Below are 12,904 nucleotides of genomic sequence, written 5' to 3'. Positions count from 1 at the left end.
TTACTATTTTTGGCAAAAACTCTGCTTTTTAGAAATGACATTTTGGCGAGAAATTACTAATATATATATATAGATTAGCTAAAATTCCAAATGAGATTAACCAGTACACCGGGAAAAAAATGTTCTGAATTTATTATAACTTGAGTTGGCTATACTGTAAATCCTTGTGCACCCCCTATATATTTGTGTGTGATTTGAACCTCCATCGTTCCTCACAAGAAAAAAGACTCTCTCTTTCACAGACCATCTTCTTTCAACTCCTAAATCAATGTCTTCCCTTGTAATATCTACCATCAAACCGTAAAATTATCCGACAAAATTCCGGTTCGGAAGAAATCCCATCTGATAAACGATTAATCCATTTTCAAGAAAACAATTACTATGAAATTAGTTAAACATCGGAGCTTAACTGTTATGAATGTCGCAACAAAACCTCCGGCCGTCGCCCCTCCGACAGAGCAAGTTTGGGGAAATGATCAGAAGCTTGTTGCATGGAGAAATGTAAAGCAGGAGAGATGGGAAGGAGAGCTTGACGTTCAAGGAGAAATCCCGTTATGGCTGGTAATTCAAAGGAAATAATCTATATATTTCTTTAAAATTTAAGTTTTAATGCGTATTTAATCTCTTGCTCGAAGAACAACTTATTTACTACTATTTAATATTTCATTTAAAAATTAAAATTTATGTATCTGTATCGATAATATATATAAGAGTTTTGATATGCTGCACATCTACTGTACACACTTATGTGAGCACCGAGATGAGATGTCATTCACATATTAGATGTTACGAAACATAAAAAATTGAACATCCAATAAGTGTGAGATACTTCATCGGTGTTGTACTCACATAAGTATGCATGATATGTGTGCAACATATATATTAATCAAAACAAAAACATCTAAAATAAGTGGGATAGCAATTACCATTTTTTCAATTTTAAGCTTTAAGATTACTTCAAAATAATTTGTAATCTGCAAATAATTATTTAGGATAATGAACCGTGAATGATCTCTTAAAAAAATAAAGGTAGGCGAAGATTACGTGGGATGTCTCATTCAAATTTAATTGTTTATGCATGTAAAGCCAATCAATAACTAATGCTAGTAAAATATTTCATATTACAATTATTAAATTGATTAATTATTATTATAAATATTATATATTATGTTTGACTCCATGCAGAGGGGAACACACCTAAGGAACGGCCCCGGCCTCTGGCACATCGTAGACTACAACTTCCGCCACTTCTTCGATGGCTATGCCACCCTAGTCCGCCTCCATTTTGAGAACGGACGCCTTGTAATGGGCCATCACTAGATAGAGTCCAATGCCTACAAAGCAGCCAAAAAGAACAACAAACTCTGCTACAGCGAATTCTCCAAAGTCCCGAAGCCCGACAACTTCTTATCCTATGTAGGCGACCTCGCAAAACTCTTGTCAGGTGTCCATCGGTCATCTCGTACCATCTATAGTTGGTTGGCCGACCTGCAACACATACAGTAGGCAAACTCAACCAAGACTGAAAACGACACTGATCAAGACAACACAAAGAACCGAGAATAGCTTCCAATCTCACACATACTCTCGTATATCACTTGAGGAATAGAGAGGAAGAAGAGAAGAGAAGAGCTCACATGCACCAAACAAAGAGCACTATACACAGAAGAAGAATGAAGAGTACAACACACAATTTCATGCTACTGCCTCTGTCCCAATCTCATGGCTCCTGAGAGAAAACCTCGGTATAAAAAATATAAGACATAAAACCTAGTATGCTAAGGCTTATGGGAACTGGCTTTGGGTTTTTGGGCTTGGGTAAGAGTTGGGCCAAACCCAATATTTCTCCACCTTTCGGCCAAACACCAGTTCACTGGACAGGAGAATCATCTATAGCCATCATCATTGCCCCACTTGTTGAAAACACTAAGTTAGTACAAGTATCAATTTATAGCAAACACCAAGTAAGCTACATCAAAGAACAGAAACCAAACACATCAATCAGAAGTATCAAAATTTAAAATTTTTAACAAGATCTGAATTTTTCAACAAACAAACACTTAGCTCCCATATCAACATGATTAAAATAAGAAGGAATTTTTTCAAGATAGACTATGCATTCTGCTACCACATCACGAATGTAGTGGAATCTAAGATCAATATGTTTAGTTCTATAATGAAAAACATGATTCTTACATAGTTGTATACCAGATTGGCTATCAGAAAACACTACAACTTCACCTTCAAGAAAACCAATTTAAAAAATTATACCTTTCAACCAAATAATTTCTTTTAAAGCTTCAGTAACAACAACATACTCAGATTCAGTGGTTGAAAGAGCAACAATGTGTTGTAATTGAGATTTTCAGCTAATACAAGCACCACAAATGTAAACACATAAGAATTTATTGATTTACTATTGTCACTATCATTTGCATAGTTAGAATCCACATATCCAACCAATTTAACACCAACATCATATTTTGAAAATTTTAAACCATGCTTCACAGAACCATTCAGATATATCTCAAAAGCCACAGCTTGCCAATGGTAAACACTAGGATTAGACATATACCGACTCAAACAACTCACATAATATGCAATATCAGGCTTCGTGCTAACCATTAAATACATGACAGAACCTATAGCATTTGAATATGACACATGCTTCATATTTTTAACATCAAAATCAGTTTTAGTAGATTGCTCTTTACTTAGAACAAAATGATCAGCTAAAGGTACATTGACTGGTTTTGCATTCGACATGGAAAATTTACTCAAAACTTTCTTGACATAAATATCCCGATTCAACAAAATGACGTAACGTTTTCTATCCCTATTGATGTATCGGTTCTAACACCTACGAAGGTGCTTCAAACACAATATTTTCCATGAGCTTCAATAGCTCGTGTTATAAGAATGTAAACACCGATAAATTAAATCGAGTTTGGTGTTAAATCAAGCAGAAAATACTCGAAATAATCTCGTTAAGAAATATGATTAATTTGGAAGCCTTTAACTTGTGTGAACTGAATAACTAAGATGAGGGAGATCAGTTCTTGCATATATCAGTTCAGTTATGGTGAGAACTGAACTGATAACTGCTCGAATTAATCAAATAAGTTTGAAAACAAAAGTTAAACAGTTAAGTACACAAGATATGTTTATTGATGTTCGGAGACTTCAACTGCTCCTACGTCATCCTTTCTACCACCTCGGGTAGGATTCACTAGAAAACTTTGATTTATACAATGCCTTGTACAAACCTACTCAGTTTAGGACTTATCCTACTTCCTAACTGAACTCCTAGCATGGATTGAAGGTAGCACCTTCCAGCCAACACTTGTTTAACGTCTACGTGTTAAAGACTACATACACAAGTTTATTGTCTTTGTACAAGACTCACTCAACTTATCAATACTCTCTATTTTCTGTATATGTGAGTGATGTTGTGTGTGCGTGTGTGTGAGAACTGATATATGAATACAACACGAAAGTGTTCTCACACATTGATAGAAAAATGCTTCTAAACTAAGCTGATAACACTTTGAAGTGTTCCCTCAAATCTGGGCTGATTGTTTCTTGTAAACTGATGTGCATTATGCGTGCACTTCTTCTTTCACACACTCATGTATATGTTTTTCCACACTTGTATATTGATGATCTTGGTCTAGTATTTATAGAGGCAATGTGACCGTACACCATGACTCGTCAAATATGTTCGTTGCAATTTGAATCCATTCCTCGAAATATGTCTGTACTTTCCGACAGTCATTCTGGAACGTTTAGGTTTTAAGCTCTGCTGCAACGTCCATTATTGTCTTTTGACTGGACAAAAGCTTTTCCTCAATGCGCACAATTGACTTCTATTTGAATAAGCTTGTCGTGTTCTGCAAACTGATTGATTCCTAACTGATGTTCTGGACTGGTCAGTTGAACTGATCTTGAACTGGTTTGGTGAAATCAGTTCAGCTGAGGCTCGTCAGCTGAACTGATTTCACTGCTTCAGTTGAAATGGTTAGCTGGGCTCTTCATCATTTGAGCTCTTCATCAGCTGGCCGGGCTTCTGAAGGTCTTCCGCTGAACTACCTATCACATGGTCTGTCAGTTGAACTGGTTCAGTTTTGGGCAATCAGTTGGCACTTTCAGTTAGCATCTCGATAGTTTCAGTTTTGGCTCGGTAACTGATCAATTCGAATCCTGATCAGTTTCAGCTTCTGCGTACTTAAGTAAATTCATTATAAACAAAATAACAAGTTTTATTAACATCAAAATCAAGATTGCAAAAATGAAATGTTCCAACACCTATAAACGTTCATGCCAAAAATACGTTTAGCATCTCCTAGGAATTTCATATCAAATTTAGCACTCAAGCAATTTTTGACATGATCAATAGTCTTCACACAAGAACTAATCAATAGCATATCATTCACATAGATAAGTAAGAAAACAGAAACTTTAGCATTGTGTTTGAAATACAAGCAATTATCATAATTACTTCTAGTAAAATCCGTAGAGAGCATGCATTTATAAAATTTTTTGTTCCATTGCCTGGGAGATTGCTTCAATCCACATCCATATAAATATTTCTTTAGCAAATAAACATGATCAGGATACTTAGAATCAACAAAACAATCAGGTTGCTTCATAAATTTTTTTCATCAAGTTCATCATATAAAAAAGCAGTTTTAACATCTAATTGTTTCAACTCCCAATCAAACTGAGAAACAAGGGCAAACATAAGTTTCACAGTAGTAAACTTTACAACAGGAGCAAATATTCAAGTATAGTATATCCATTCATTTTGAGTAAAGCCCTTAGCCACTAATCTAGTTTTAAATCTAACAGATTCACATTCATTCTTGACATTAATTAACCACTTACAGTCCACAACAGAACAATTTTCAGGTTTAGGTACAAGAATCCAAATGTTGTTAACATGCAGTGAATTAATTTCTTCAGATAAATCGTTCATATCAGGAACATTTCGCACATTCTCAGAATCATGACTTGGAACAAGTAAATGCTCCACCTTGTTTGAAGCAGTGGAAGGTTCAGGAATAGGTAAAAGAACAGATAAACATGGAAATTCAAATTCATCGAAAACAACATCCCTACTGATTAACACTTTAAAATCATCAATAATCGATTCCCACCACGTGTGGGCACATTAGCAGGACCCCAAACATCAGCATGAAAATACTCAAGTATTTCAAAAGTGACAGATTGTTTGAGAATAGGGGAATTAAAAAACTTCACTCTAGACTGTTTACCAAGAACACATAAATCACAAAATGAGATACAAGTCAATTTGTCACTTTAAAAATAACCATATTTGTGCAAAACTTGAGGACTTTTAAAACTCATGTAACCTAATATTTTATGCCACAAATAAATTTTGTCACTCAAGACAGCATTCACAGAATTTTGCATACAAGATTCAGATTCAGCATAGCAAACATACAAGTTTTTCTTTTTAGTCGCTTTGAAAATCAGCAAAGATCCTTTCATAATTTTCATAACCCCAATTCCCCATCTACCATGTAAACCGGCATCTTCCAATGCACCACAAGAAATCAAATTATGACATAAATCGGGAACATGCCTCACATTTTTCCAAAGTTAACACATGAGCAGAATCAAATTTCAGCGATACATCAGCAAGACTAGCAACTTGACACAATTTTTCATTTTCCATAGAAACAGTCCCATGCTTCACATCTTTATAACTAGAAAACAATTTTTAAATGGAGACATATGGAACGTAAAAGCATAATCAACTAACCATTCATTTTCACACATAGAACTTGAATGCACATGATTCACAACAGACAAATCATATATCTCAGTCACCATAAAAATATCACCCATGTTTTCACTACAATAAGCCATATTAGCATGGTCATCATGATGATTTTAAAATTTTGGTTTTGGTTCTGCTTAGGCCTATAATACTCTTTAATGTAATGACCAGTTTCATCACAATTATAGAATTTTTTATTCTTGGGCTTCGGCTTAGACCTTGATTTACTCTTGCCTCTATTTGTAACGAAATATTGGTTATGGTTGGTTGAAGGTTTTTTATTTTGAAATCTATTTTGAGACCTCCCTCTAACAAATATTATCTCACCAGAATTATTACCACCCTTATTGGTTTTTAAATCAATCTCTTTACTCTTCAAGCCATTCACAGCGGTTTCTAACTTTATCTGATCTCTACCATACTTAATGGCAGCTTTAACATCACTATATGAATCAGGTATAACATTTAAAAGAACAATAGGATGTAATCATCAATATTTTTATCTCCAGTTCGCTTAATTTCTTGCGCTAATTTGGTAAACACATCAAGGTTTTCATAAATGTATTTGTTTAAGTCAAGTTTGAACCGGAAAATTTCTCAAGCAAAAACAATTTATTGGACAACAAAGTTTTAGTATAAAGTTCTTCTAATTTTTCCCAAAGTTCCTTAACCGATTTCAGTTTACCAAATTTTCTTAACATAGAGTCAGACAAGTTCAAAATTATAGACGAATAAGCAAACTCATCATTTTCAGCCTTTTTATCGGCAGTTTCGGTAGCTGAATATGAAAGGCCTATCTCTTTGAAAACCTTTAGTTGTATCAAAATACCTTTCATTTTCTGTTGTCATATTGAAAAATTTGTTTTTCCGTTAAAAGGTGTTGGAACATTTCATGTTCGCAATCTTGATTTTGATGTTAATAAAACTTGTTGTGTTTCTAACATATTTACTCAAGTGTGAAGTTATTAAAACAAGAAGCAAGCTGAAACTGAATTCTGCACAAACTGAATTTCTAGCAAGTTTCGGTGTTTTGAAGATATCTCTCAACTGGATGATCCAAATGACAATCCGCCAACTTAAATGATCAGAAAACTCAATTTAAACAAGTTGTATTTCACGTCAGTTGGGCAAAATCGGATGTTATCTAGGTCAAACTGATCATAGCTGATCGTAACTGATCGCACGAAGACAACAATCAGTTGGGTTTGAGCATCTGTGGTATTTTTGTCGTATCTCTCAGCTCGGTTATCGAAATGAAGCGATTCATTATGCGTTGTAAAGATAAGACGATGATCTACAAATCATCTTTAGAAGTCAAAGTCTGAATCGAAATTTAAGATGCTGATAAATGATGATGAAGCTACTGATTCTGCACAAACTGAATCAGCTAGGCTGATTTCAGCACACCAGTTGAAACTGAACCAACTGAACCAGATGCTGACCAGCTGACCAACCAACTGAACTGAACCAGCTGCTGACCAACTGAAACCGAACCGGTTGAACTGAACTAGACCAGCTGAAACTGAACCGAATCAGTTGAACTGAACCAGACCAACTGAACCAGCTGAACTGAACCGAACCAGCAGCTGACCAACTGAACTGAACCGAACCAGCTGCTGACCAGTTGAACTGAATGACCAGTTGAGTTGACCAGTCGGGAAATGTCCAGCAAGGCGAATTTGACCGTTGTAATATCAGAAACAGTACATAAACTTTTCAAACGGTCATATTCTTGTGTCTAACGTATATATCATTGTTGGGGACTATAAATACAACATCTAGAAGATCAAACAAAATCTTTTGAAGATGATTCAAAGCATGGACAGTTAGCATGAAAAAATCAGCTAGTTGAGAGCACAAGCCCTTGTGTGAGGATACATTTGAGATGTACACTGTAAAGGATAAATTCCTCACACACAATCACTCACACATATACAAGAGAGTTGAATTTCAAATATTAGTTGAGTGAGTCTTCACACAAAGACGTAAAACAATGTGTTTGTAATCTTTGCATATGAGACATTAAATAATATGCTGATTGTGAGGTGATGCCTACAATCTTGAGTGCTACGAGTTCTAGTTTGGTGCTGCCCTTCCGGAGTGGGTTTGTACAAAGAGTTGTATAAATCAAAGTCTTTTAGTGAATCCTTTCCAAGGGGAAAAAGGGGCGACGTAGGAGCATTTGAAGTCTCCGAACATCCATAAACAAAATCGTGTCTATTTGTTTATTGCATTACTGTTCATTTCCACTGTTTTTATAGAAGCATTGTTGAAGCATTTTATGTGTTCTTCAAATACCAAAATATTGCATACCAAGTGTTTGATAAAATGCTTCAACCAAAATATTATTACTCATTCAACTTGCATATATTTTAAATGCTTTACAAAAATGTTTAATTGATTTCTACGAATGATTATTTCGAGTGTCTTCCGCATGGTTTGAAAACCAAACTCGATTTAATTCATCGGTGTTCAATATTTCAAGAACCAAGCTATTGTAGTTCAACGATTTAACCCCTTAACCGATCCTGTCAAAAGGTTTGAGATGATATCCAGTCATAGCCATTTTCAAAAAATACAACAGTTAATCAAAAACAACAAATTTTCACACATAAAAATTTAAATCACACAAGATCAAAGTGAACACAGCGGAAGCAACTTTTAGCCACGAAAATTGAAACACAAAAATAACCAAGAAGCACATAAAACATAGAGTTCTACCAGCAACAAATTCCATCACATAAATCCGCGGCAAGCTGTTACGCTACTGAAGCCTACCAGAGAGAAACCCTAAGTAAGAGTTTCAGATTCCGACGACGACAACACGGCGGGCAGCAAAAAATGGCTCTGATACCTCTGTTAGGTGTCCATCAGTCATCCCGTACTTTCTATAGCTGGCTGGCCAACCTTCAACACAGACAGTAGGCAAACTCAACCAAGGCTGGAAACGACATTGATCGAGAGAGCACAAGGAACCGAGATCAGCTTCCAATCTCACACACACTCTCGTATATCACTTGAGGAATAGAGATGAAGAAGAGAAGAGAAGACCTCACATGTACCAAGCAAAGAGCACTACACGCAGAAGAAGAATGAAGAGTAAAGTGCACAATTTCACGCTATTGATTATGTCCCAATCTCATGGCTCCTGAGAGAAAACCTCGGTTTAAATAATATAAAACATAAAACCTAGTAGGCTAAGGCTTATGGGAACGGGCTTTGGGTTTTTGGGCTTGGGTAAGAGTTGGGCCAAACCCAACAACTCTTTTCACGTTCATATCTGAGCGATAACGCCAACATCGGTGTTGTAAAACTCGATGATGTGTGGGTTGTTTGCCTGATAGAAACCATTAAGGGGTCCATTGTCACTGATCCAGATACATTAGATACGGTCAGGAAAATCGAATACAACAATAACTTGGGGGATTGATTCACTCAGCGCATCCCATTGTAACAGATACCGAATTCCTGACGCTGTCGCTGGACTTGAAAAATCCTGGATAATAAGTGGTGAGGATTTTTTTATATAAGAATATAATATAATATTTCTGAGTGAAGTTTATTCATGTTGAAAGCGTTGTATATTCACTCACATAAAACCTAAGAAATAAAGTGATATTGATTAATTTTAATTTATTGCTTTGAATATAGTTGGAAGATTCAGAATTCCGATGGATGGAAGCCCGTGTGGAGGTCTAGAGGTGGCTTTGGAACCAAATGAACATGGGAAAGTGATGGATATGTCCAGTACAAATGCTAATTATTTGGGGAAGAAATATAGATATGCTCATATGGCTATGCTTGTGGTGCTCAAAGGCCTTGCAACTTCCCCAACACTTTAACCAATGTCAGATTTTCTTTGTTTCACAATGGCATGTTAGAAATTCCATCTGAATATTTGGTTGTTCATATTGACTTGGTGGGAATAAGGCGAAGAACTGGTGCGATGATGGATCCATTCCCTCTGAACATTTCTTTGTAGCATGGGCCGGTGCGACAGAAGAAGATGACGGTGAGACAAATTTTGTTTAGTATATTCTTCATATTTTTGACACATGGATGTCTTGAAATCCTTCTTAAGTTCGTCGTAACTGATATGGTGACCGTGTTCCGAATAGGAGTCGTAATCTCAATAATCAGCGATAAAAATGGGGAAAGATATGCTTTACTAATTGATAGATCTAATTTTGAAGAAATTGCTAGAGAAAAGTTCTTGTATGGTCTTCCATACGGACTGCATGGATGTTGGGTTCCCAAGACATGATAAACTTGGAGTATATCTTCCTTTTAGTAGTTGTACGTATATTTCTTTGCATTATATTTAACATTTGTTCTTCTTCGGAGTAGTTTGTTATATATAAGTAAATTTATATTGTATGGAATTGTCCATTAGCAAAACATATCGCTCTTTCCAAAGAGACAAGACACGCAATTCTTTGAGTTTATTCCTTTTTTCTGTTGTAAACATTTCATCGATCGTATAAAAAATTGTAATGCAGGAAAACAGAGAGATTGTTGTTAGAATGCATGTCAAGTCTTTGTTTTTGGCTTCATGCTTTTTGACGGCCATCTGGCGACATTTGATCCAGAAAAACTTTCTTCCAATATGTAGGCATTCTACAAAAAATAATACGTCATTAAAATACCAGATATATATAGAAAAACTAGAATATTATAAATCTTAAAGCTGATTAATTACATAATTTTGCATGTCCAAACATTTGTTCGAGTATGTTCATACCTACTTGAGGATGGAACTTCTACGCATTCATCTAGATATACGTACAATAAACAACGATTTGTTGCCTACAATATTCCAATACCCATTAGTTGCATGATCAAATGGAGTAATTTCATCGGCACCATAACACATAGCCTGTAAAGTTTGAGAACACGAGGTCAAGGATCAGTAATGAAAGGTAAAATTTTTAAGTATTTGCAAACTACCCATGGTAATGCTTCGCGTGATCATCGTTACAGAACTTAAACCACCAGACTCGAGAAAGGCTCCACCAACTTTTGAGTCGGCCCGGACACATTAACTATTGAAAATCCTTAAAACGTTTTGTACTTTCCCCACGTCTGAATTTGACGAATAAATTGTCTGCATTGTTCATGTTTTAAATTTCAACTGCTACCAGAGTCCTGTTCTGGGAATGAGTCCAGCGAGACATGACTTGTCAAACTAGAAATACGATGCAATGTACTTAATAAAGATATGCAAGCAAATAAAGGTACTCGATTCTGTGCAAAATTTATAAGGTGCGAGGCTAAACGAAGTAAAGAACCACCAAACTTCATTTCATAATTTGCTAATGTTAATGGAGACATAAGTTGCAGCTTAATTGATAGACAGCTGATTTCATATGTAGCCCATGAAATGAAAAATAATCTTGGTTTCCAATATATAATTTATTAATTAAAATAATCTTTCTTTAACATATTTTTCCTTATAGATAAGATTGTGTGAAATATTTAATTAAGAGTTTTATCTTTCTATATATGATATTTATGATAAGAATTTAATGATATAGTATTATTGTTTAAAAATATTTTATTTCTAATAAAACTCTTGGTTTCTATATTTTGTAAGATTCTTTTAGAGATAAACCATAGGAGAGGAGGAAACTATAAATAAGATAACCAAGCTAAGGAAAAAGACTTTTGGCGTTTGAACTGTTTCTTGGACGTTTGGTGGCTGCTCGCTTTTGCACTCCTACACGCCGTAAAATTCAAAGAAAAACAATCCACAAGGACGTCGTTGTTTTGAAAAGTGTTGTGTTACATGTTGCCGGGATTATTGAAAACATCTGCAAACAACACGCGTGGAAGTGTTGGCCGAAGATCGTGTTTTTATTAATCTCGTTTTCGGCATCATGTTTTTGATTTCTTGAATACATTTTAGTGTGATTGGTTGTTTTAGAAAGTAATTTATTTTCTCAACATGTTGAGAAATTTAGTTTTTTTTTAAAATCACTAGTGTTAGGTTTTTGTAAATTGAAATTGGTTTTCTAGTGATTATTTTGCTTTGAGGCACCACACAAGTATTCATACTTGTACACAATTAATCATGAGTTATTTTAATTTAAGTTATTTATTTGTGTGTTATAATATTCCCCTGATTATTATCACTAGGTGTTACAACATCTTGGACAACATTTAAATCTGATACACACAACTTTTTCTATTTTCATATTTTATGTTAAACAAATTATATCTCATATCAACAAGTGGTATCAGAGAGGTCTCTTGATATACTAAGTGCTAATCCTAATTATTTTGTTTAACATATTCTCTTGATTAATGGACGCGTCACTTGCAAAGCAGCACTTCGACCACCTGTTTTGGATGGATCTAAGTACAATATATGGAAGATCGAGATCAGAATATACATTAAATCCATGGATGAACGAGCATGGCAACGTGTTGTTAGCGGTTAGAGTCCACCGAAAAAAATATACAAAGATGGCGATAGCCTGATAAAATTTGAAAACGAATGGACTCCTGATGAAGTACATGTTTTGAATCACAATTCAAATGCCTTGAATGCTATTTTCATCTGTCGATCTGAACATGTCCATCTTGATTACAAACTGTATATCGACTAAGGATGCATGGGAAATCCTTCAGAAAATTGTGAAGGATCAGAAAATGTGAGAAAAACGAAGTTGAGAATGCTGACATCCACATTTGAGAATCTAATAATGGAAGAAAATGAAACCATAAGAGATTATGATCGACGGCTCAGAGAAATTGCCAACGAAGTATTCAGCCTAGGTGATCCAATCTCGAATGAATGTTAGGTTAGAAAAGTACTCAAATAATTGCCAGAATGATTTAATATCAAAATATGTGCAATTGATGAAGCAAAAGACACAACCTTAATTGCACTCGAAGATCTGATAAGCTCACTTCGCACTTTCGAGATAAACATGGATATGCAAAAGAAGGATAAGGGTAAGACGATCACTTTCCAGGTATCAAATGACTCCTATAATGATCTTCTTCAACTATCACAAGAAGTGAATGAGTTGAATCTTTGTGAGGACTCTATCTCCTATATTAAAAAGAATTTTGGAGATTATTTGAAGAGTATTAGAG

General features: G+C 35.1%; 1 pseudogene; it reads left to right on the top strand.

Moving 5' to 3' along the window:
• The first annotated feature begins 225 nt into the window (after nucleotides 1–225).
• Nucleotides 226–9,346, top strand: LOC142519879 (carotenoid cleavage dioxygenase 8 homolog B, chloroplastic-like; annotated as a pseudogene).
• Nucleotides 9,347–12,904: the final 3,558 nt, after the last annotated feature.

The sequence above is a fragment of the Primulina tabacum genome, chromosome 11 (assembly GCF_025594145.1).
Source record: "Primulina tabacum isolate GXHZ01 chromosome 11, ASM2559414v2, whole genome shotgun sequence".
NCBI lineage: Eukaryota > Viridiplantae > Streptophyta > Magnoliopsida > Lamiales > Gesneriaceae > Primulina > Primulina tabacum.
This window is presented reverse-complemented; position numbering and strand designations above follow the sequence as displayed.